At 38.1% G+C, this 27,653-nt stretch overlaps 1 protein-coding gene and 1 long non-coding RNA gene across 12 annotated transcripts in view; one reads left to right on the top strand and one right to left on the bottom strand.

Annotated features, from left to right (window-relative positions):
• The window catches only part of LOC139364454 (uncharacterized), a 114,714-nt gene extending 103,672 nt beyond the window's left edge, over positions 1-11,042 (top strand). Inside the window, exon 3 of the long non-coding RNA XR_011626451.1 lies at positions 10,990-11,042. This is a non-coding gene — a long non-coding RNA (uncharacterized lncRNA). The remainder of the gene's footprint in view (positions 1-10,989) is intronic.
• LOC105488799 (HECT and RLD domain containing E3 ubiquitin protein ligase family member 1) overlaps positions 1-27,653 on the bottom strand; it is a 223,402-nt gene that overhangs the window by 178,976 nt on the left and 16,773 nt on the right. The gene's annotated exons all lie outside the window — the stretch shown is intronic.

Here is a 27,653-nt window from a genome sequence, read left to right as displayed (position 1 = left end):
TACATTAATAGGGGTTCATTCCAGGAATATAATGATGGCTCAACATAGAAAAATCTACTAACATTAACCAATTTCATATTATGTTGAGATGTTAAAAATACACTTGATAAAATGCAACATCCATTCTTAATAAAAAATCTACTAATAAAGCAGGAATAAAAGGTTTTTTAAAATGACTTAAAACTACATATCACAAAACAAAACCATCAGTAGCATTGACTCTAGAGTCAAGTAGAAGGTAAGAGTGCCCACTTGTCACCACTATTATCAATAATGAAATTGAGGTCCAGCATGGTGGCTTACGCCTATAATCCCAGCACTTTGGGAGGCAGAGGCGGGCAGACCACCCAAGGTCAGGAGTTCAAGACCAGTCTGGCCAACATGGTGAAACCCATCTCTACTAAAAATACAAAAATTAGCCAGGCGTGGTGGCACATGCCTGTAATCCCAGCTACTTGGAAGGCTGAGGCAGGAGAATCGCTTGAACCCAGGAGGTGGAGGTTGCAGTAAGCCACGATGATGCCACCCAGGTCGCTCCAGCCTGGGTGACCAAGCGAGCCCTGTTTCAAAAAAAAAAAAAAAAGAAAGAAGAAAAGGAAGGCAGGGAGGGAGGGAGGGAGGGAACAAACAAATGAATGAACGAATGAAAAAGGGAGGGGAGGGGAGGGGAGGAGAGGGGAGGGAGGGGAGGACAAGGGAGGGAGGGGAGAGGAGAGGAGAGGAGAGGAGAGGAGAGGAGAGGAAAGAAATTGAACAACAAAGTGTTATGTATTCTAGACATTTTTATTATTTACACATGATACTGAACACCTCGAAAACCTATCAGAAGAATCCAGCTAAATACTAGAAAGAAGCACAGTGAGGTAGCTGATTACAAAAAAAAAAAAAATTCAAGTTTCTATACACAACTATAATAACCAGGAATTATATACAAAGCCCCCAAAATTTCCATTTAGAGTTGCAACAAAGAACATAAAATACCTTAGAAAAAACTGAACAAGAAATGTGCAGAAATTTTATTGGAAATAAAATCCTGCTAGAGAACAAAAGAAAATTTGTAATAAATGGAGAGCTAAACAATGCTCTTGTTGAAAAGAATCCACATTTTCGGGAGTTAGTTCTCCTTCAGTTAATGTATAAAATTAATATCAACCTGGATTTGATAAATTGTTTCTTAAGATTATCTATAAATACATAGAAATTGTGAGGGAAAAAAAATTTACAAACTGAGCACACACCTGTAATCCCAGCACTTTGAGAGGCCAAGGCAGGCGGATCACTTGAGGCCAGGAGTTCAAGACCAGCCTAACCAACATGGTGAAACCCCATCTCTACCAAAAATACAAAAAAATTAGCTGGGCGTGGAGGTGTGCACCTGTAATCCCAACCATTCAGAAAGCTAAGGCAGGAGAATCGCTTGAACCTGGGAGGCGGAGGATGCAGTGAGCCGAGATTGTGCCACTGCACTCCAGCCCGGTCAACAGAGTGAGACCCTATCTCAAAAAAAAAAAAAAAAAAATTACAAACTGAGAAAAGTCCTAGCTTGACAGATACTAAAAATTATAATGCCAGAATAAAACAATGTGATTCAGGCACAAGAAGAGGCAGCTTACATTACACAATATCAATAGAAAAAAACTAAGATTCCAGATGGAAATCTAAGACATATAGGAAGTTAGTATATGATGAATGTCACATATCATAAAGGTACTATTCCAAATGAATGTGTATGTTCTACACCTAACACAGAAACCCAAAATGTACAAGAAGACTTGTTTAAGGATGTTCACTGCATTTTCTCTATAATAGAAAAACGACCTATATATTCACCAATAGGTAAGAAATAACTAACATGATATATTCACACGATACCAAAGTATACACTTTACACTATAAAGAAAACACACGCAAATCAACAAAAACAATGTGAATTTTTTTTTTTTAAATAATTCTACAGCTCCATTTTTTTTCTTTTATTTTAGGTTCGGGGGTACTTGTGCAGGTTTGTTATACAGGTAAATTACATGTCACAGGGGTTCAGTGTACAGATTGTTTTGTCACCCAGGTAATAAGCATAGTACCCGATAGATAGTTTTTTGTGTTTCGGTTTTGTTTTGTTTTTTTGAGACAGTCTCACTCTGTCACCCAGGCTGGAGTGTAGTGATGTGATCTCAGCTCACTGCAACCGGTTCAAGCAATTCTCCTGTCTCAGCCTCCAAAGTTGCTGGGATTACAGGCGCGCACCACCACTTCTAGATAATTTATGTATTTTTAGTAGAGACGGGTTTCACCATGTTGGTCAGGCTCGTTGGTCAGGCTGGTCTCGAACTCCTGACCTCAGGTGATTCGCCCACCTTGGCCTCCCAAAGTGCTGGGATTACAGGCATGAGCCACCGCTCCCAGCCCAGATAGGTAGTTTTTTGATCTTCACCCTCCTCCCATTCTCAAACCTCAAGTAGGCCCTCGTGCCTGTTGTTTCCTTCTTTTTTTTTTTTTTTTTTTTTGAGACGGAGTCTCGCTCTGTTGCCCAGCCCAGGCTGGAGTGCAGTGGCGCGATCTCGGCTCACTGCAAGCTCCGCCTCCCGGGTTCACGCCATTCTCCTGCCTCAGCCTCCCGAGTAGCTGGGACTACAGGCGCCCACAACCGCGCCCGGCTAATTTTTTGTATTTTTAGTAGAGACGGGGTTTCACCGTGGTCTCGATCTCCTGACCTTGTGATCCGCCCGCCTCTTTGTCTCCGTTAAGTACTCAATGTTTAGTTTCCACTTAAGTGAGAACATGCAGTATTTGGTTTTCTGCTCCTGTGTTAGTTTGCTTAGGATAATGGCCTCCAGCTCCACCTATGTTGCAGCAAATGACGTGATCCCATTAATTTTTATGGCTGCATTGTATTTCAAGGTGTATATGTACCACATTTTCTTTATCTCGTCTACCATTGATGAGCATTAAAGTTGATTCCATGTCTTTGCTAGTGTGCACAGTGCTGTGATAAACATACACATGCATTTATCTTTATGGTAGAATGATTTATATTCCTTTGGGTATATACCCAATAATGGGATTACTTGGTCAAATAATTCTGTTTCAAGTTCTTTGAGAAATCGTCAAAATGCTTTCCACAATGGCTGAACTAATTTACATTCCCACCAGCAGTGCATAAGCATTTCCTTTTCTCCACAACCTCACCTGGCATCTGTTATTTTTTGACTTTTAAATAATAGTCACTGATTGTTGTCAGATGACTTCTCAATGTGATTTTGATTTGCATTTCTCTAATGATTAATGATGCTGAGCATTTTTTTATATCCTTCTTGGTTGCATGTATCTTTTTGTGAAAACTGTCTGTTCATGTCCTTTGCCCACTTTTTGATGGGGTGTTTTTTGCTTATAAATTTAAGTTCCTTATAGAATCTGGATATTAGACTTTTGTCAGTTACATAGTTTCCAACTATTTTCTCCCATTCTATGGGAGTTATCCCCAAACTGCAAATTTCTATATGTCCGAGGAAAGGACAAACCCATTAAACCTACTTTATTTTTTTTCAACTTTATGTGTTCTAGTTAGAAGCGTGATAGATTCTATCAACCCTTTGAAAAACTTTTTTAGGATTTTTGGTTGTTAAAATGATGTTTGTAAAAAAAAAGCCTTCTATAAAGATATCTTTCAGTTTTTATATACCCAAATTAAAACAATAATAGGATTATCTGTTTACTATTAGATTGTCTGTTTACTATTGAGAGTTTCTTTTGCTGTGCAGAAGCTCTTTAATTAGGTCCCATTTATCAATTTTTGTTTTTGTTACAATGCTTTTGGTGTTTGTGTAATTTTTATATGTTCAAAACAACATTTGGTGTTTAGGAAACACACACACACAAACAATATTAGAAGAACCAAACTACATAAGTTAAAAGGAAAACCCCAAAAGTCTGTCAAAACAGCTAGGTTTGAATCTAGGCTACACCATTTACTAGATGACTGGGGCAAGTTACTTAATTTCCCCAGGGCTCAATTTTCTTATCGGTAAAATTTCCTTATCTGTAACATAATGGATAATAAAAGAACCTCTATCATTGCCATGAGGGCTAAATGATATAACACATATAAAGTTCTTGGAATCAACGCCTGGAACTCAGTACACACTCAACAAACATAAGCTGCTATTATGATCATTATTATTTTATTATTGCTATCTCTACCACTAACACTGGTTGTAGATATAAATGGAGATTTATATAAAAGTACTTTTTAGACCGGGTGCAGGGGCTCAAACCTGTAATCCCAGCACTTTGGGAGGCCGAGGCAGGCGGATCACGAGGTCAGGAGATCAACACCATCCTGGCTAACACAGTGAAACCCCGTCTCTACTAAAAATACAAAAACTTAGCTGGGGGTGGTGGCGGGTGCCTGTAGTCCCAGCTACTCAGGGGGCTGAGGGAGGAGAATGGTGTGAACCCGGGAGGCGGAGCTTGCAATGCGTTGAGATCACGCCACTGCACTCCAGCCTGGGCGCCAGAGCGAGATCCTCAAAAAAAAAAAAAAAAGTACTTTTTAAATACTAGAATGATAGACACCCAAACTCAGGATAGTGATTGCCCAAGGGGTTGGCGGGTATCAACTTTCTGTGTTATGTTTCCCTTTTTCTAATTTTAAAAATGACTGCACAAACACTTGCTAAATGCTGGCAGAAGAAACACAGGGGGGTTTCTTTTTTTTAATTATCTGTACTTCTCTTCAGTCTTAAATTTTTCTCAAGAAAAGGAAAAACAAAAAAAGTTTGTATGACCATATTGTTTTCAATTGCAATATAATCAAAAGTTATAATCTCTATCCTATTACTGTTTTAATTTGGGTATATAAAAACTGAAAAATATCTTTATAGAAGGATTGTTTTTACAAACATCATTTTTCTCAAAAATTTTCAGATTTATATGTATATATGTACTGTACATATATATTACAAATACAAGCGTTATGTATATTCTGAAGACGCCTTGTACAAACAGAAAGATGAATCATCAATGCAGCAAGATTTGCCAAAGATAAAGGGATGATCCTTTTCAAAACAATATCAGCAGAGGGAAGTTTAAAGAACAAAATAGAACATCAAACTAGTAACATTTCCAATAAAACTTTTAGTTACTGGATAAATTCTGCTTAGTTCTTTCTTTAACACATTATGCTCTAGGCAAGTGAAAGTAAAAAACAATTCATCGAGGGAGTTCAAACTGCAAATCCAGGTTCCTTCAGTTCTAAAACACTTAAACTAAAATCAATTCGATGTCTAAATGTTTTAAGCTGTAAGCTCATTCACATGAACTATAATCAGCAGTCCCTCTCTAAATATGAAAATTTAGAATGAATTTTTTCCTTACTAAGAATAAAGAAGTTGATATTTCTTCAAATATTTTTCAAAAGCAAGTTTTCAAACTATTTATTTCAAAGCTAATTAATTATCTGTTGGCAGTAGCATCTCCTATGTTGATGCCCCACACAATTGTTCAAAAACAAAATCATTGATTTAATCAACTACTTTCCAGTGTAATTCTTGTTCTCAGCAACTGTCTGAGTTGGGGCAAAGTGTAATAACTGGTAACTGACTTAATTTTTCATTTTCCCTAAAACTCTAATAAAGTATATAGTAGGTTCACTGACTGATAGCTTTATATTCAATTGACCAATATTCTCAAACCTTAATGTCTTAAACCAGTTTATAATCTCTTACCTTAGCTACAAAGAGACCAGTGCGATTCAATAACATTAGATGGAATCAGGAAATTAAGGTTCTAATACCCAAGAAATGATCTTGGGCAAGAACACTTACCCTCTTCTCCAGGCCCCATCTAAAAAATAAGGGATTTGAATAAAATAATCTCCAAAATCCCTTCCACTTCTAAAATATGAAAATGAAACCCAAATGTTCAATACACAAAATTGGTTCTTACTACATTCTATCCACCTCTGGAAGGAATACAAAAAGAATATAAATAACTTCAAGTGCAGAAGATATTACTGACTTTTCAAAACCCTTTCCAGATATAACCCTATCAGCAAAGCAGAATGAATGCATGCTTCCAGGAGTTTGGAGTATCCCCAACTAATTGTTCCCTTTTAAGCAAGAAATTAAACTCCTACAATTTTGGCATTTTTCTTCATAATACATGGTGTGGTTTTAATGTAAAATAATATTTCATATTACCTTCTCTGATGATATAGAACAAAAGAACTCAGTTTCTTCCTATTAGACTCTCACAACACAGAACACTTCTGTGACCAAATGTGTGGGAGATTTTCTCCACACACCAAGCAAGCAGTCTTGCAGCAGACACCAGCTGGGTGTCTTCTAATTCAATTCAGTTATGACACTGCCTACCAGGAGACAGCAACAGATCTCACAGGTTGAGGGCTCAGTCCTAGAAAACTGTCTCCCACTTCTGATTCCAATTGCAAGCCCCAGGTTGTTTTATGTGTGCTTCTGACCAATTAGCTATAGAGCAGGGTTCCCACACTGCACTCCTTGGATTTGATTAATTTCTAGAAGCAGTTCACAGAACTCAGGAAAACACTCATACATACATTTACGGGTTTATAATAAAGGCTATTACAAAGGTTATCAATGAACACCAGATGAAGAGAAGGATAGGGCAAGATATGGGGCAAGGGGCCCAGGGCTTTCATGCCGTCTCTGGGGATGCCACGCTCCAGGAACTGCCAGAGGTGTCTGAACCAGAGCAACTCCATCTTGAATAGGGGCTGTGTAAAATAAGGCTGGGACCTACCAGGCTGAACTCCCAGAAGGTTAGGCATTCTAAATCACAGGATGAGACAGGAGGTCGGCACAAGACACAGGTCATAAAGACCACACTGATAAAACTGGTTGCAGTAAAGAAGCTGGCCCAAACCCATCAAAACCAAGATGGCCACAAAAGTGGCCTCTTGTAGTCCATACTGCTCATTGCACAGTAATTATAATGCATTAGCATGCTAAAAGACACTCCCACCAGTGCCAGAACAGTTTACAAATGCCCTGGCAATGTCAGGAAGTTACCCTATATGGTCTAAAAGGGGAAGGAACCCTCAGTTTCAGGATTGCCCACCCCTCTCCCAGAAAACTCATGAATAATTCACCGCTTGTTTAGTATAGAATCAAGAAATAACTATAACTATGCTTAGTGGAGCAGCCCTTGCTGCTGCTCTGCCTATGGAGCAGACATTCTTTATTCCTTTAGTTTCTTAATAAACTCGCTTTCACTTTACTCTGTGGACTCGCCCCGAATTCTTTCTCACGTGAGATCCAAGAACCCTCTCTTGGTGTCTGGATAGGGACCCCTTTCCAGTATAGAACCTCTATGGGTTCAGCTATCTGGAAGTTTCCTATGTTAGAAGCGTGTGAACCAAAGCAACTCCACCTTGAGTAGGAGCTGGGTAAAATGAGGCTGAGACCTACTGGGCTGCCTTCCCAGATGGTTAATGCATTCTAAGTCACAGGATGAGACAGGAGGTCGGCACAAAATACAGGTCATAAAGACCTTTGGATAAAATAGGTTACAGTAAAGGAGCTGGCTAAAACTCATCAAAACCGCGATGGCCACGAGAGTGACCTCTGGTTGTCCTCACTGCTATACTCCCATCAGCGCCATGACAGTTTACAAATGCCATGGCAACGTCAAGAAGTCACCCTATATGGTCTAAAAAGGGGAGGCATGAAAAATCCACCCTTTGTTTAGCATATCACCAAGAAATAACCATAAAAATGAGCAACCAGCAGCCCTTGGGGCTGCTCTGTCTATGGAGTAGCCATTCTTTTATTCTTTTACTTTCCTAATAAACTTGCTTTCACTTTGCTCTACAGACTCGCCCTGAATTCTTTATTGCGTGAGATCCAAGAATCCTCTCTTGGGCTCTGGATCAGAACCCCATTCCTGTAACACCTGAACCTGGTCTTTTTGTGGTTTTATGGAAGCTTCATTACTAGGTATTACTGGTCGAATCACTGAGTGATCAACTCAATCTTTGGCCCTTCTTTCCTCCCCTCCCCAGAGGTTGGGGATGGCGCTGAAAGTACTACCCTCTAATCATGTGTCAGTCTTTCCAGTGACCAGCCCCAATCCTGAAGCTAACCAGAGGTGACCAGCCATCAGTCAATTCATTAGCATACAAAGACACAGATCACTTTGGAGATTCCAAGGATTTTTGGAGTTACACTCCAGGAGACATGAGGAAGACCAAATATATATTTTACAATATCTCACCTACCATCCATTAAAACTGGGACTCTAGCAGGAGATGCTACTCTTTCATATTAGCACAGCTAAGATCCCTACTTTCCCACTCCCCGTACCGGAGCAGTTTAAGAAAAACACATAAAGGGTGCGATAGCTCACACCTGTAATCCCAGCACTTTGGGAGGCCAAGGAGGGCAGATCACCTGAGGTCAGGAGTTCAAGTCCATCCTAGCCAAAATGGCAAAATCTTATCTCTACTAAAAATACAAAAATTAACCAGGCATGGTGGCGCATACTTGTAGACCCAGCTATTCGGGCTGCTGAGGCAGGAGAATTGCTTGAACCCGGGGGGCGGGGGTTGCAGCGAGCCAAGATCACGCCACTGCATTCCAGCATGGGTGACAGAGCAAGACTCCATCTCAAAAAAAAAAAAAAAAAAAAGGAATAATCATCCTTTTCCCTAATTGAACATTTAAATGACATACAAATTATATCATTTTAAAATATAGCAATACAGTTTTAAAGCACAAGTTTCTGCTTTAAAGATCTTAACATTTTGAGGAAGGAAAAAGTGGGTCAATTGTCTTAATCACTAAAGCTTGCCTTTTACAATGGTTTTATTAAAATGTTCTGCTTGCATCTATCAATTGGAAATAAGAGTTCAAAGTAGATAAACAGTAATGATACTTTTAAAATAAAATAACCAATAAAAACATATTTCAGAAATGTGAATGAGAGATGTTGATAGCACCTAAGATTACAGAAGTAGAGATAAAATTGAGAGAAAAAATATCAGTTTAATATAGGAAAATTAACATTTAATTGGAATTTAAAGTGGGTTGCTTTTATTTTCAATCAAATAGAAAAGCTCTGATATAAAAGGTTCCTATTTTGAATTAATCTGAAGATATTTCATGTTTGCCCATGCAAACCAGCAGTATGTTTGAAACGCTTGTTTCCTGGTGCCATAAAGAAACAGCACTTGAACATAAATTTAATTGACTCAGCAAGGCCATTTTTATACTTTCTGCAGAAAGGGTACACTCACCAGCAGTTCTGACACGAGAGTACACCGAACAAAGGAGACAGGGTCATTTATAACCTGACGTGTCCACCCTACTGCTGTATCCGGTTTCTGTTGACTGGAACAGGACCTCACATTCTCTATTTGTCCCGATTGGCTAGCAACTCAAAACTTTTTAAAAGAGGCAAAGGTAGAGGAGAATAAAGGAAGGAGGAAGTTAACTTGCGAAATGCTGAGAAAGGTAAAAACATCTTTAAATAAGGAAGAGGAACAGGCTATGACCTAATGCTTGCTTAGACCAGTATAAGCATGCCAGGGCAAATAGGCTAAATTGTGGGAGCTAAGAACATAAAGTACATTAATTTCTTTATCACAGCTAGCAGATTTTTAAGAATGTTAGCACAGGTCTTTAAATAAATTTTGCTTCTAAGAGAAGTTACTATTTATTCCTAGTTAAATGGGGAGGAAAATCTTCAAAGAGGAACCTTTATTTTTTACAAGTATAATAAATTAATTATATTTTTAAAACTAAATTTAGTCCACTACTAAGGGGTGTCACGAAGTCCATATGCCAACAAACATATTTTCCAACAGTTACATCTTCTGCAACTTTTAATAAGTTTCTATTTCATTTAATATGTGGATAAGGGTACTGAAATGTGACTAAATTCGGTAGTTTCTAAGGTAAATTCTAAATTAAAACTTAAACTCACAAAACTGAAACCACCTTTGCAAAATTATGACAGTAAGAGAAATCTGACACAGTTAAGTCCATTTTGCTTCTAACTGCAAAGCTATCCTTGATCATTCCTGGGTGTACACTGTAAACCAAAAGTAGCTGAGACAGGTCTCAATCAATTTAGAAAGTTTATTTTGCCAAGGTTAAGGACATGCCTGTGATCAGCCTCAGGAGGTCTTGATGACATGTACCCAAGGTGGTTGGGGACAGCTTGGTTTTATATATTTTAGGGAGACACGAGATATCAATCAACACTTGTAAAATGTCCATTAGTTCAGTCCAGAAAGGCAGGACAACTTGAAGCAGAGGCTTTCAGGTCATAGACACACTGAAAGATTTTCAGATTGGCAATTGGTTGAAAGAATTATTATCTAAAGAAAGAAATGTCTGTGTTACAATAAAGGGTTATGGAGACCAAGGTTTTATCATGCAGATGAGGCCTCCAGGTAGCAGGCTTCAGAGAATAGATTTTAAATGTTTCTTATCAGACTTAAAGAGTCTTGTTCTATCAGTAATTCCAAAAGAGAGGAGGGTATTATGAGGCATATCTGAATCCCCCTTTCCATCATGACTGGAACTAGTTTATCAGGAATGCCCTTGCTGAGAGGAGGGGGGCATTCAGATGGTTAGAGAGCTTAGAATTTTATTTTTGGTTTACAAGACCAAGCTGATTTTCAGAGAAATCTATAGTTTAACCTTAAAGCAAGGATGATAATAACCTTTCCCAAAACTAAACCACCTTCATAAAACTAATGAAAGGCCACAAGGTTAGGATTATGAGAGAGGCCTGAATTCTGCTAAGATGTAGGCATAGTTTCTATCATCCCTTACTGCTCAGGAGTCATATGGCTAGAGGTCACGAGACAGGTATAGCTTCTACCATTCCTTACTGTTTAGGAGTCGTGTGGGCAGGGGTCACAATATTAGTGACTTCCTCAATTACTCTTATAGAGAAAATCATTATTATAGAACCTAAGATTGGTTCTTTTGTGTTATCTTTCAGAATGACTCCACCTGGACTCCTGCCTCAAGACTTAACATCCTGTGGCCCCATCCAGAGGCAGACTCATCACACCAGGACTGTTTTTCACACTCCAGTCATTTTTTTCTCTGGCCAATCAACATTCCCCATTCCCTAGTCCCCCACCCACCAAATTATCCTTGAAAACCCTAAACTCCAAGCCTTTGGGGAAATACATCAATTTGAATAATAACTCTGTCTCATGCATGGCATGGCCAGCCTCCTGTCAATTAAACTCTTCCTTTACTGCAACGTAGTGGTCTCTGTTAATTGATTTTGTCTGTGCAGCAGGCAGGGAAAACCTGTCAGATTACAAAACTTTTACCGTATACCTACGACATTTCAGAACTTCAACTGAATTATCACAAAAATCCCTAAGATAGTTATTAATAACATGAAACAATTTTCAAAAAATTAAATAGTATGACAAGATTACACACAAGGTGAATGGCAGAGTCAGGATTTGAATATAAGTTCCCAGATTCTGAAGTCCAGTGCTATTTTCACTGCCCCATAGTATCACTCCCTGTAAAAATTAACTCTAAAGGTTGAGTTGATGTGAATGAGAATCAAGTGTTAGAACTTGTCAAAACACACATGTCCAAGTCCCCAGCCCCACCCAACCTCAATAAAGCACTTAGAGAAGTATGACACTGCAACCTGTTACTTCTCCCTTCAACCCCAGAATCAGTGCTTTAGGATAAAATTTAATTGAAAATTCTCTCCTTGCTGTAGCTTCCTTATTCAGCTCCTTGACATAACAGCCACTTAAGAAAATCTTACAGGTTCTTAAAACCACCAAGTCATTCCAAGTCTTCAAACCATTGCTTCTATCTTCTCCTTCACTTACTAAAGTCCTTCCTCTTCAATCTTCAAACTTTACAAAAAAAAAAAAAAAAAAAAACTTTACAGGGCTTTTCAAAACTTGAAAACTAGTGCTTTCTGATTCTCTCTAATAGGATACCTCTGACTTTGAAATACAATTATTTAGGATTGTTACTCCCCTAATAGATAACGCACTCCTCACTGTTAGGGATGGATTCCACCTTATTTTAATTCTCTGCCATACAAGCTAGACCATCATAGTGTTTGTTAAATTAATTAATTACTACTACTTTCTACATTTAAATATTTTTGGCTACCAAAATGGTAACTCATAGATATATTAACGTCAGTTTTTTATAAGCCCTAAGCATTTAGTGGTTGCATACTATTTCTTACTTCAGTGGATTTATAAATAAAACATTTTACCATCAGGTTTGGGGGGTCCCAATTCCAAACTCAAAGCAAAAAGGGCACAAATAATTTCTTTTTTAAAAAAGAAGACTTTTTTAAAGCATCATCTCTGAGCTTACTTTTTAAGATACGTTTCAGAAATAGGTCATAATTGCACATTTAATTTTCAGACAAGTTAACTTCAAATCAGTCAATGACATGGAGTTGTTCAACAAAATTATAAACTGTGTAGCTTAGCAGAGACACCTTCTTCTGCCTATCTCTTTCCTCAGCTCAGTTCTGATGCTTAAGGCTTTAACAAAAAGTAGCTATTGGCCAGGCACAGTGGCTCACATCTGTAATCACAGCATTTTGGGAAGCTGAGGTAGAAGTATCAGTTGAGCCCAGGACTTTGAGACCAGCTTGGGAAATATGGTAAAATCCTGTCTCTCCAAAAATTAAAAAATTAGCCAGGCATGGTGGCTTGCACCTGTAGTCCCAGCTACTCAGGAGGCTGAGGTGGGAGGATCACTTGAGCCCAGGAGGTCAAGGCTGCAGTGAGCTATGATCATGCCACTGCACTCTAGCCTGGGTGACGGAGCAAGACTCTGTCTCTAAAAAAAAAAAAAAAAAAAAAAAAATGAAAAACAAAAATACAAATATTGATCCTTTCTGCCAGTATCCAAAGGAGGCAATGATCTACAAAACTTCGGGAAGAAAATTATCATCTCCATGAGTAGTAGTGGAGATCAGTTATTAAGGAACTAGGCTTTGAAAGCAAAGAAAAATATGGAATTTGAGGAAAAGTCAGAAGATGGAAGATGATGGGACAATAAAATGCCAAAAACTAATGGTAAACACTTAACAAGGATAGCTGCAAGCAAAACTAAAATTGCAGAGAACCCAGAAAGGGAGTCAGGGAAATTCTGTGAGCAGGTTTCAGGAGCCATTCCTAAATCAGACTCAAGATACTCTAAAACATGGCCAGGTGCAGTGGCTACCATACATAATCCCAGCATTTTGGGAGGATCATTTGAGGCTAGGAGTTTGAGACCAGCCTGATGCTGCACAATAGTGTGAAACTCCATCTCTACAGAAAAAAAAAAAATATTTTTAATTAGCCAGATGTGGTGGTATGGGCCTGCAGTCCTAGCTACTGGGGAGCTGAGGCAGGAGGATCCCTTAAGCCCCAGGAGGTCAAGGCTACAGTGAGCTATGATCGTGCCACTGCATTTCAGTCTGGGTGACAGTGAGACCTTGTCTCTTAAGAGAAAAAAAAAAAAAAAGAAGAAGAAGAAGAAAGAAACTGGGGTATGGGGGAAATATTCTCTCCACTGATGCATTTGTTAACATTTTTCTGTAATAAAAAGTTATAAAGTCTATTTCAAAGGGGAAAAGAGTTCAAAATTTTTCTGAATAGGTTTACTCTAAAGAACAAAATCTCTGCTCTGACAAGAAGGCCAAGAACTGACCTCTCCCCTTGCTCTCTCTTCTATAGACGCCTGAGATCCTTAACTCCTGGAAGGCACTATGCTCCTTTGTATTTCAGGAACTTTGCACAGGTAGTTCTCTCTATTTAGAGCCTGCCTTCTCCATTCCACCCTCTTTCACCCAGTTAATGTTTAATCACAAGATATCAGTTTAAATAGTACCATGCCAGAGATATTAATTAGGTACTCAGTAACAGTATCACTAGTTGAATTAAACGTCACTTCCTCTGGGAAGGTATCCCTGGCTGTATCCATGTGAGATTAGGTCTCTCCCAAAATGTTCACACAGCATCCAGTACTTTACCTTCATAGCACCTTGCATGGTTTGCAATTACATATAATTTGTGCGATTTGTTTAATGTTCATTTGTGGCATAAGAAATATGTATTTGGTGTTTGTAATTTCCTTTGTGATAGGAGAAAAGGAGCATCTTTTGTTATTCATAACAAGCCCCTTTCAACCATACCTGAGTTTATGCTAATGAGGTGACTCTTAGTGGGTCCCTAGATAGCTTCAGGATGAAGGCTGATCGCCAGAGAAACCAACCAAGTGATAAAAGGGATGGAACTTTCAGTTCCACCACCAGACCTCAAGGGAGAGGAAAAGGGGTGGAGATCAAGTTAATTATCAATGGCCAATGATTTAATCAATCAAGCCTATGTAATGGAGCTTCCGAAAACACCCCTAGACAGGGTTCGGAAAGCTTTCAGGTTGATGAACACATCAAGATGCTGGGAGGGTGACATGTCAGGAAAAGGCATAGAAACTCCAAGCCTCTACCCTTGTATCTTGCCCTACGCATCTCTCCCATTTAGTTTTTCCTGAGTTGTATCATTTATAATAAACCAGTCATTGTAAATAGGATGTTTCTCTGCGTTCTGTGAGCCATTCTAGCAAATTACTCAAAGGTGAGGGGGTAGGTGTAGCAACTCCCCTGTTTGTAGGCAAGTCAGAAGTGTGGGATTCAATACATGCAACTGGCATCTGAAGTACTGGTAGTCTTGTGGGACTGAGCCCTTAAACCTGTGGAGTCTGATGCTAACTCTCGATAGTTAGTGTCAGAATGGAAATGAACTGCAGGTTCATTTCCAGATACAGTTGGTATCTGGAAAGTTGAAGAACTGATTGGTGTGAGTAAAAACTCACGGACGTGTTGTCAGAAGTGCCATGAGTAAAAACAGCAAAGACTATCTCTCACACTAGTCTATAAAGACTATGAGGGCAGAGGCAGTGTCGATTTTGCTTATATCCCTAGTGTTTATTAGCATAGGTAAAGCATAGAGGGAGCTCAATAAATATTTCCTGAATTAAGCTGAGCAATCTGAATCCAGGTAGTCCATTACGCATATTGAATATAAGTTAATCTCACATATTATCTTACTCTGAACTAACCTAATGTGAGCAAGTCCAAGTGTGGTGGTACCACAGTGGATATATCCTAGGGATTCTATCTGTAGTCCACTTCAGTCTCTTCCTCTTAATGTACATACATTTTTGGATCCCAGCAACTCCCAAGGCTTTTACCTATCTCATATGCTAATGACTCCAGTCGAAACCTCTCCTGAGCTCCAGACCTGGACATCCACTGCCAGCATGATACACCCACTCAGATATACCAAAGGAATCTCAAACATACCATGTTTAAAACTGAACTCTCGACATCTACCATCCCATGCCTCTCCCCATACACAGTGCTTAGAGAATCATAAGAGAAAGTGTCAATAAAGACTTCTCAAGGGCATTTCTGAAAGTGCAGGAGGAAGAGCCCATTTGCAAAGTTCTATAACTGAAACTTAAATGTATACTGTGGTCCAGGTCTCCCCACTCCTGCCACATGTACTTCTAGAAGGCTTCATTAGGCTGAATGATTGATGTTGGCACTCTTATTCATTAACCACACAAATTATCAATGGTTAGCTGTGCAAAATTAAACTCCTGATAAAAAAGAAAAAAACTTTTTCATTGTTATTATTGCTATTTAAGAAAGTACACTTAGAAAAGGAAAAGATTTAATGAGTTCGCTGGCAAATTGTTTTTGCTACATCAATAATGAGAACCAGTCAAATAAACCTAGAAACAGATGTGCCTATTCAGTGAGTAAAGAACTACAGACAAAATCAAATCAAACTAATGGGTTTTCACTTGTATTCTAGAACCACCAGTTCACAATCCTGATGAACCAGCTAAATACTGACAAAGGAAAACTGCAGTTTTGTTTATTAATTTACAGTAAAAATTTATACCACTAAAAGCCAATTGTTCTTTTTTCCACTCCTGGTGCAATGCACAAATCCAAACTGATATACATACATAAATTACTAAAATTCATCAATGAAAAGGTTAGAAAACTACTAAGGAACTGGGGAAAAAACCAATCAGCACTACAACTATCTTTCTAAAACTGAAATAAACAAGTTACTGAAAGTAAGTTTAAGTTCCTATAAGTGAGCTTACCGAATTCTGAAGTTTTTAGCATTCTCTAGGTGAACAAAGCAATAATAGAAGTTAACATTCACTGAAGCACTTCCTATGTGGCAGAAGATACATGTATTATTTACTCTTCAGAGCAACTCAATAAAATAGGGGCTGGGTACAGTGGCTCATGCCTGTAATCCCAACACTTTGGGAGGCCAAGATGGGAGGCTCACTTGAGCCCAGGAGTTTGAGACTGGTCTGGGTGACATAATGAAACCCTATCTCTACAAAACATAATTAGCCAGGCATGGTGGTGCACCCCTATAGTCTCAGCTACTTGGGAGGCTGATGTGGGAGGATTGCTTAAGCATAGGAGGTAGAGGCTGCAGTGAGCCATAATTGTGCCCCTGGGCAACAAAGTGAGCAACCCTGTCTCAAAATATAAAATAAAATTTAAATTTAAAAAAACTAATAAAAAGAAAAAAGTACTTGTATTATCCCCATTTTCCAGGAAAGGAAATGGAGGTACACGGAGGCTAAATAGTTTGACCAAGGTCACAGTGCCAGTAATTGATAGAGTAAGGATTCAAACCAGGCTAGTCTGCCGGGTAACCCCTTAACCACTAAATTATGCTGCTTCTTATCAACATCGTGGTGTATATCATGCTTTTTTTTTTTTTGGAGACAGGGTCTGCTTCTGACGCTCAGGCTGGAGGGGCAGTGACACAATCATAATTCACTGAAGCCTTGAACTGCTGGGCTCAAGCTGTCCTCCCACCTCTGCCTCCCAAAGTGCTAGGATTATAGGCATGAGCCAACACGCCCAGCCCCACACTAACTTTTTAAAAATTAAAACCTCAGAAGGTTTTAATGAACCAACTGCCAATTCAGTTCCTTCTTAAAAGTCTTGTTGCTATGATAAAATACGTTCCTCCTAACCACTCTTTCAAGATTATTAAATGATCTCAATTGGGTAACAAAAAAACAAAGCAAAACACTTTTCACAGTCTTCATAGAAACTTGCAAGGCAGAAAGGCAATGGACTGAGAAGAGCAAAACAATTCTAATTGATAGAGAAAACATTAAAGATGTATATTATCTGACTTTAAAGCTTATTATTAACATAAAACTAGTAACTAGCAATCAAGACACGGTATTGACAACAAGATAGTGGTACTTTCATCAAGCTAGATCAACAGAATAGAACTGAGGGTACAGAAATAGACCCACATATATATGGCCAACTGATGCTTATCTAAGGTGTCAAGGCAGTTTAATAGGGAAAGGATAATCTTTTCAACAAAAGGTGCTGGACCAACTGAATATGCAAATAGGAAAAATAAACCTTGACCCTAATTTCATACCATATACAAAAATCAACTTGAACTGATTCACAGACCTAAACTTAAGAGCTAAAACTAAAAAATCTCTAGAAGAAAACATAGGAGAAAATCTTAGCAATCCTGGGTAAGATTTCTTAAATAGCATACAAAAAATTGATAAGCTAGACCTGATCTAAATTAAAAACTTTTGTCTTTCAAAAAGCATTGCTGGCCGGGGACAGTGGCTCATGCCTGTAATCCCAACACTTTGGGAGGCTGAGGCAGGTGGATCATCTGAGGTCAGGAGTTCAAAACCAGCCTGGCCAACATGGTGAAACCCCTGTCTCTACTAAAAATACAAAAAATTAGCTGGGCATGGTGGCCGGCGCCTGTAATCCCAGCTACTTGGGAGGCTGAGGCAGGAGAATCACGTGAACCCAGGAGGTGGAAGTTGCAGTGAGTCGAGATCGTGCCATTGCACTCCAGCCTGGGCAACAAGAGCAAAACTCTGTCTCAAAAAAAAAAAAAAAAAAAAGGCACTGTTAAAATGAAAAGGCTTAGATATGATGAACACATACATAAATAAAATGAAACAGCAAGCCCCAAGATGAAAGAAAATATTTTGTAAAACATATCCAATGAGACTTGTATCAAGAATATATAAAAAAAAAACCCTTACAACTCAATAAGAAAACTCAATTTTTTAAATGAGCAAAATATCTGAACAGACACTTCACCAAAGATATATAAACAGCCAAATAAGCACATGAAAAGATGTTCAACGCCATTAGTCAGTAGTGAAATGGAAATTAAAACCACAACAAGACACTATTACAAATTCAATAAATGGCTCAATTTAAAGATACAGATAATACTAGGTACTGGTGAGGATGTCACCACCAGTGTGTAGAACTCTCATACACTGCTGGTAGAAATGTGACGTGGGAAACTGCTGTACCACATATGCAACAATTCTACTCCTTAGGTATTTGCCCAGAAAAATGAGAACACATGATTACATAAAGACCTGGTCATGAGTATTTATAGCATCTTTATTCATAATAGCCAAAAACTGGAAACTCAACTGTCCATCATCTGATGAATGAATAGGTACACATCATAATATATGCATACGATGGCAAACTACTCAATAACAAAAAGGAATGAACTACTGACTTTGCTTATTCATTATAAGCAAAATGAATAAGCATTATTATTCATTATTTGGAGATTTAACATGGATGAATCTCAAAAGCATATGCTAAGCAAAATAAGCCAGACACAAAGACTACATAACTATGGTTCTAGCTACATGAAATTCTAGAGTAAAAACCACAGTGATAAGAAGCACATCCAGTTGTTGCTAGTGGCTAAGGAACAGGTGGAGAAGATTACAGCCAAGAGGTAAAAGAGAACTTTCTGGGTATGATGAAAAGAGACTATATCACGATTGTGGTGGTAGTTACATAATTGTATTGACATTCATCAAACTGTTGGCTTAAAATGGTGAATTTACTGTGTGTTAACTATACCTCATCAAAGCTGACCAAAAACAAACAAAAGGTCAGACACTATGGCTGATGCCTGTAATCCCAGCACTTTTGGAGGCTGAGGCAGCAGGACTGCTTGAGGCCAGGAGTTCAAGACCACCCTGGGCAACACAGGGAGACCCCATTTCTACAAAAAATAAGTTAGCCATGTATAGTGGTATGCTTCTGTGGTCCTAGGTACTTGGGAAGCTGAGGCAGGAGGATTGCCTGAGCCTGGGAGGTCAAAGCTGCAGTGAGCCATGATCATGTCACTGCACTCCACATCCAGCCTAGGCAACAGAGCAAGACCCTGTCTCAAAACAAACAAACAAAAAAAAACAAAACCCAATTACTTGCAGGCCCTGCCTCTTGTCCACCCAATGCTGGTATTCCCAAAAGTTCTAGAACCTCCTTTTTCTTCTCAGTATATTTGTTTTCTTAACATCAACCACTTCCTGTTCATTGCTAAAGCTTAACTCTTCATCACTACAGATACCTCCCAAATCACCTCTGATGAGCATTTCTGCAGAACACAAGCGGTTTTTTTTTTTGTTTTTTTTTTGTTTTTTGTTTTTTGTTTTTGCTTTGAGCTAGAGTCTTACTCTGTTGCCCAGGCTGGAGTGCAGCTGCTATTCACGGGTACAGTCATAGCTCAGTGCACCCTCAAGCTCCTAGGCTCAAGCAATCTTTCCACCTCACCTACGTAATCTTTACCTGTCAAAATCCACACTTCTCCTTCAAAGGCCTATCTCAAAGGTGACTTCTTCCATGGAGCTTTTCATGTTGAAATCACCCTACGCTCACCAACACAGATTTAATCACTTTCTCCTCTAACTCTCTTTTGCTTACACATATGTACATTTATCATATTCTGCCTGGTTTGTTATTATTCGTGTACCTGTCTTCATCACTACTGCTCCATCCACCCCACAACCAGACTCATGCTATGAAAGGCTGGTACTCTGCCCTACTCTTTTATCCCTTTCAGCCACTGGCACCCCAGCTTTCTCACTGCAAGGGCTCAGAACATTGTGGAAGAGGAATTAATTCTGATCTAACAAGTCTACAGAGAAATAACAAAATAAGCTACGGTGGGGGCTATAAGGATAAATCAGATAATAGATTGTATTCTGCCTTTGTTGTTGTAAGTTGGAACTCTGCCTAGAGAGAGATTCCCCCCATCCCCTCCAAGATGGAGTCTCGCTCTGTCACCCAGGCTGGAGTGCAGTGGTGTGATCTCAGCTCACTCTTGGGTTCAAGTAATTCTCCTGCCTCAGCCTCCCTAACAGCTGGGATTACAGGCATACGCCACCGTGCCCAGCTAATTTTTATATTTTTAGTAGAGACAGGGTTTCACCATGTTGGCCAGACTGGTCTCAAACTCCTGACCTTGTGATCCACCCACCTCGGCCTCCCAAAGTGCTGGGATTACAGGCGTGAGCCACTGCACCTGGCCTGAGTGATTTTTTTAAGGCTCAAAATCCACTAAACCAAATCTTCCTCCAAGAGCATTTTCATTATAACACTCCCCTACTTTATAAATTTGCAATAATTTAAAATGGGTGCCGGACTAGGCATTCTCTATTTGCCCCCAACCTCCTCAAATCAAGCCTATTCTCTACCCTTCCAAGCTTTGCTTTGCACCCTTTGAGGCTGACCTATGGGATTACACTGCCCAAGTTTTCTTCTTACTTCCAGTGGCACTGGGCCATTGAGAGGCACACATAGAGGAAATGGGAGGATGAGAAGTAAACGAAATTGGGGGTTTTATTTCTCTAGCTCCCTTCCCACCTCACAAAGCCATTTCCTCTAGGGCTACAGGTCCTGACCACAAGCTTGGCTTCCATTGCTCCAGCTCTCATCAGACTTAAAAGTATATTAACGGCTTCCCAATAGTGTTAGGCCTTGGCAACATGACAATACTCTGTTGCTCTCCTTAACCCTATCCAAATCTCTACAACTAGTACATTTATTTCCTGCCAGGACCCTCACTGATATAGATAGCTCCCCAGGCTTAAAATCACTTAGTCTGCTTAAGGCTCACAATCAACTGTCCCCACCAACCTAATAAATTTTACCACCCCATGCTCCCCAATTGTCCCTGCTCTAGTCAGGTAGGAATTCCTACCAATCCCTACAACACTCAGTTGAGATATGTTCACTCCTATCTTTGTGCCTTTACTCATGCTGTTGTCCTCTGTAATGCCCACACCTTCCTTTCCACTTATATTTTCTACAGTTACTAATTCAAATCCTACCTCCCCCGCCCCCTGCCCAAATTAATCCTGCTTGAACAACCTTAACCCTCAATTATCTTTCTCATCTTGGAATTTCTGTATCTGTCACAACGAACTACTTTGAAAACTATGAAAATAAATATTAGCTATTGCCCTATATGGTCTCTAATTGTTCATCATATATCCCCTAAAGGTAAGTAACATCAGTTATTTTAAGTTTCTTCTTTTGTATTCCTTTATAGAAGTTTAGCATAGCATTACAGTAACTCTAGTTGACAAAAAAAAAAAATACATCACTACAATATTCTAGTACAAAAAGTTTGTGACAAGCAGCTATAAGCAAATTTATTATGTTTTTAATGATTTTGTTTTCAATGTAATGATTCTGAATAATGGCTGCTATCAAATTTGGGTGTTTCTTTTTTAGAACATCAATGTACTTTTTTTTCCCTCAGAAACAGGGTCTTGCTCTGTTGCCTAGATTAGACTGCAGTGGCACAATCATAGCTCACTGGAGCCTTGAACTCCTGGGCCCAAGTGATCCTCCTGCCTCAGCATCCTGAGTAGCTAGGACTACAAGCACATGCTACCACTCAGCTAATTTTTTTCTTTTTTTCCAGAGACAAGGTCTCACTATGTTGCCAAGGCTGGTCTCAAATTCCTGGCCTCAAGCAATCCTCCTGTCCCAGCTTCCCAAAGTGCTGGAATTACAGGCATGAGCCACTGTACACTGCTCACCAATGCACTTCTTAATGAAAGAATCTTTGGGGAAAAAAAAAAAAGAGTAAAGTAAGTCATCCATTTGTCAAGTTCAACAGTCTATTATAGTAATAGATACAATTAATCCAGAAATGCAAACAGAAATATCAGCACATGCAAATACCTTAATTTGCAGCTGACCAGTGGCCATGAAGCAGACACTACATGTCAACAGAAGTATACTTTCTAGAGCAGTGAAGATCCTGAGGGTCCTTATCATATTGTCTATAGAAAAAAAAATCACCTCCCACTTCTTTAGAACTATAAATCTGTTAGCAACTATAAAGGAAAGCCTACATCATGACAATCAACATTTTTAGTAAATTTATCCTCACAGAACTCCCAATGTTATATCCAAATGATACTTCAAGAACTCATTCTTACGCCCTCCCTAAATAAAAAATGAAGAAACAGCAAAAATATCAGAAGTAGGTACTCTGGCTAGCTCCTCAAATAGTCACAGAATACTTATATATGAGTATGATTTTAAGGAGAAAAAATAAAATTCAAAAGATTATCTGAAAGAGTTAATGGTATCAAAAGAAATATGGAAGGAGGAGGAAGACACAATAGTATCAACCACTGACTGGCTTCAAAGTTACCTTTAACCTCTTTATCAAAAAATAAACAAAAATAAAGGCATGAACCCCCAGTATATTCTAATGAACCAAGGGTCAGTCCTATTTGTGCATTTTTCTAAATCTGCAATTACGTGTTAATTTTAATAGAGGTATTCTGACTTACCACTACAAAGATCTTAACAAGAATGTGCAAAATTTATCCATAATAAATTCCACTGTATACAAAGCAGTGTTCCTAAAAGACTCAGAACCTCAAAGCATATAAAGATATATAAGCAATTACAATACAACATGGTAATGTTCCCATAACAAGGCTACACATCAGGAGCTGTCGATAACACTAAGACAATGAAGGGAAAGAATGGCCACCACACAACAGACCAATCCTGGGCCACTGCAAAAGTTGAGTTGAGAAATATAGGCCTAAAATAAAAGAGCAACAATATATTGAGCTTGTAAGGAGATGAATTTTAAGGACATTTAGAAGGTATACTCAGCGGGACTAGGCTCAGTCAACATTTTCATAGTGTAGTTTTAATCAAGAAACAAAGTACTGTTTAAACTAAGAAATACCCTATTCATCGCAGCCTTGTTCAGAATAGCAAAAAAAAAAAAAAAAAAGTAATAAAAGCAATGAAAAGGGGAAATGATGTTTTTTGTTTTTTGCTTTTTAAAAAAAGAGATAAGTCTCATCACTATGTTGCCCAGACTGGTCTCGAACCCCTGGGTTCAAGCAGTCCTCCTGCCTCAGACTCCCAAAGCGCTGTGATTACAGGTGTGAGCTACTGCACCCAGCCAGGAAACGATCTAAAGTCCACAAACAATAAACTGATTAAATAAATTATAAACTAGAATTCAAGGCAATCATTAAAATGAATGAGGAAGATCTACAATTATTTGGAATGTATTAAGTTGTAAAATGATAACTACGATATACTAAGTTAAAAATACATTAAGATGCAGACCAAGTGCCCACATCAAGGCATATATACAAAAGAATTAAAAGTAGAGACTCAAACACATATTTGTACACCAATGTTAATAGCAGCATTATTCAAAATAATCAAAAGGCAGAAATAGACCAACTGTCCATCAACGGATGAATGGATAAACAAAATATGGTATATATGCATACACTGAAACAGTACTCAGCCATAAAAAGAAATGAAATTTTGATATATACTATGAGTAGATCTTTAAACTATAATGTTTCATGAAATAAACCATTTGTGTAAAAATAAAAAAAAGAAGGGCTATATAGATGAATGCATTACTAGAGTGGTCGAAAATCTCTGGAAGACACATAAGAAACCAATGACAGTTAACTCTGGGAAAAACTAGGAAAATGAAGATACAGTATGAATGAATGAAAGGGAGCTATATCTTTTGCTACAAACTTTTTTATACTACGTAAGTTTCTTATCATTTGTATATATTGCTTAATTTTTTTTTTATTTTAAAAAAAGGGCAAGGATAGTTTTCCATGGATGCTAAAACCAGTGGAAAAGGGTTGTAGGAGAGACAATTTTCACGTGATCTCAAAATACCACTGCCTAATTGCCTATTAATTACAAAGGGGAAAAAAGCGTACATTTGCAAAGAAATAATCTGGCAATAGTTACCACCTTAAACAAGCAATCAAACTTAGTGTCACCTATAAAGGAAAATGGCATTAAGTGCCTCCTGAGGTGATTTAAGGAGTACGTAACATCACCTACATAGTGTTAATGAAGTAAATGTTTAACTTGAATATATAATATTAAAGAACCAAGAGGCAAATTCACATGGTAGGACATTGTATAAGACAACTGGCCTAGATTCTTCAATAAAGTTAATGTCATTTGGGGAAAAAAAGGCTGAGGATTATTCTAGATTTAAAGAAACATAAACACCAAAAGCAGTATGTGAGTGTGATTGGATCCTGGAACCAAAGAAAACAAAAAGCAATTATAAAATATAAGTGGGAAATGAAAAAGATTTAAACACATATATTGCATATTAGGTGATAATGAATTAATGTTATTTTCCTTTGGTGTGGTAAAAGTATTGTGGTTATACTGGAGAATGTCCTTCTTAGGGGATACATGCCAATGTACTGGGAGAGGATGGGGAGTATAATGATGACCACAACTTATTCTCACTTAAAGCAAAATGTATGTATATTTAGAGGAGAGGAAAAAAGCAGTTGTAGCAAAATGTCGCAATTTGTGAATCTAGGTGAAAAGCGCTATTCTTCATTTTTTCTATAAATTTGAGAAATTTTCAAAATCAGAATTTGGGGAGAAGTATAGAAACAGCTAAATCAGGCACAGCTGAGCCCCCATAACATAAAAGAGGAAAGGAAAAACCAAAAGTTATCTTTTACAATAAAAGCATATTTAGGAATTAAATGATAAACATGGTTTTTCCATTACTAACCATGTTTTTCCTGATGGAGCATATGTAATAAACTCATTCATTCCCAGGAGTATCTGTATTAAATAAATTTCACTTTTAATTTCCTTACAACATAATCATTTTTCTTTAAGTAATTACATTGAATCCATCTCTATAAATTTAGAGCTAGATTTGTAACTCTCGCTCAAAAATGAGCTGGCAGAAAAACATTGTTCCCATAAACACAGACACTAAGTTGCCTACCCTTCCTACAAGTAAGAGAAAATCCAGAAGGCAAGATGACAAGTTTACTTAGGCTTGTCCTTTGTACAAATTACACAGAAGGAAGCTAAAGGGCAGCGAATAGCCTGGTTCACCAAAAATTATAGGAAGACAGAACCTTCCATCTCTTAAATCTTCAACCCACATTTTCATTGTTTCAAAACAGTATTAATTCCTATGTTAGAAAACATCTAGGCAAATCTGCATTGTAACATGACTGCAGGTAAGTTTTAGTAGGGAAAATCTAAAAGGCCAAACTGTTTTGGAAATGCGTATGTGCTTACTTTTCTTTGAATACATCTATTGCCTTGAGAATTCACTTTCATACAACACACTGAAGTCACACTATAAAGATCTGATTCAAAAGAAAATGGGAAGTTTTTCTTGTTTCCTCATCTTGAACTGTATCTAACTCCCTCCTGAGAATCTCTCAGGTTGACAAAAAATAAGCAGAATATGAAAATAAATCCAATGTGAGCTATGATTATGATCTTATTAGAGGCATTTGTGATCTTCCAAAGTCCCTGTGGAACTTATGAAGCTGCACACTTACTACACATACACTTCTATGAATGTATACTATATCACACTTACTTAGCCTATAAGGGTAATGCTTACAGGCTAAGATGGAACAACGAACTAACATTTGCCTCTGGCTTTTTCTCACTGAAAAATGTCCTATTATTTACCTATCAAAAGTTTCTCGACATCACTGTAATGAAGGAAAACACACTCTTCATGGTTGGGTATTTTTTTTTTTACTCTGTTCAAATCCTCTAACCTAACATGTTAGTCCGGTCTCATGCTGCTATGAAGAAATACCCAAGACTGCGTAATTTATAAAGGAAAGAGGTTTAATTGCCTCACAGTTCCACAGGGCTGGGGAGACCTCAGAAAACTTATAATCATGACGGAAGATGTTAGCAAACACATGCTTCTTCACATGGGGGCAAGAAGAAGAGTGCCTAGCAAAAGGAGGGAAAGCCCCTTTTAAAACCATCAGATCTCATGAGAAATCACTATCAGAACAGCATGAGGGTAACCATCCCCATGATTAATTTACCTCCCACTGGGTCCCTCCCCTCACACGTAGGGATTATGGGAACTACAATTGAAGAAGAGATTTGGGTGGGGACACAGCCAAACCATATCACCTAACATTTCCCAAAATTTGTTCCTCAAATCACTAGTTCCTCAAGATGTTATAAGGAGGAAAAAAGGTTCAGAGATCAAATAAATTTGGAAAATATTGAGTTTAATGTTAAACAGGCTTCTTTACTGTAAGTCTTTTACATGTTAATATGTACTTGACATTCCAAGAGAGAATAAAGTACACATTGTTTCCCAAGTTTATTTGACCCCAGAGCCCTTTTGTCAAGGAGTCACATTGGGAAATGTTGCTATTCCAGTTCTTTGACAACCTTTAATAAAAATATGCTGTCTTATGTAAAGTCAATATTTTATTAATCTGATTCACACAACAGGTCTGTTCTCAAGTTCATGCTGAGAAATCTGACTCAAGAAACTAATAACTACTGCCCTGCATAAATTACTTTTGAAATTTCTGAATATCAACATTGTCCTCTTAAAAAGAACAAACATCAGTGACCAGTTCCACATTCTAAGTCATAAGATATTTATTTCATGATGAGATTTTAACCTATTTACCAACATCCTTTAAATAAAGTCTATTTATTCAACATTCCCAAATTTTCAATAATGAGGACTTGCACTCTTCCTTGAAAGGAATTCCACCACAGAACCTTGCCAATCAACCCAGTACCCGTGCTGGCATATAGTGTCCTAACCATACAACTTACAGTGTTGAAGAAATACTAAAAAAAGAAAACGCGCCATCTAACACATGAATGAAGAAGGAACAATAGAATTTCACTATTTTGCAATCCCTGATGAATTACGAAGTCTAAGCAATTATCATCAATAGCTGCTAACACCACTAAGAGACATAAGACCTTACATATCTCCTGATGGAAACACAAATCACTCCTATGAAGTATTCTTACTGAGAGAAAAAAAAATACAAACCAACCTATCAATGTACACAAATTCAGGAGACAGGAGGAACACGTTAAGTGACATTACAGAGATGCAATCAGCAAAATGAGACTAAGGGAAACTTATCAGGGCAAACAACCCGGTTTCTTTAATTTAAAAATTAAGAAAAAAAAGAGATGAAGAGAGTCTAAAGACTTTAAATGATGTAATAAACATGCCAAATTGTTGTAAAATATGAACCCTATTTGGATGTCACTTCAAGCAAATAAACTATAGATCTATATTTATCTATAAAGCAGAGAAATATGAAGCCTGATTCATATTTGATATTAAGAACTTGCTATACATTTTTTGGTATGATAATGTTATTATGGTTATGGTATAAAAAGAGAGACATATTGAAATATCTGAAAGGTAAATATTA

The sequence above is a fragment of the Macaca nemestrina genome, chromosome 7 (assembly GCF_043159975.1).
Source record: "Macaca nemestrina isolate mMacNem1 chromosome 7, mMacNem.hap1, whole genome shotgun sequence".
NCBI lineage: Eukaryota > Metazoa > Chordata > Mammalia > Primates > Cercopithecidae > Macaca > Macaca nemestrina.
Note: the sequence above shows the minus strand (reverse complement) of the source record. Positions and strands in the feature narration are given on the sequence as shown.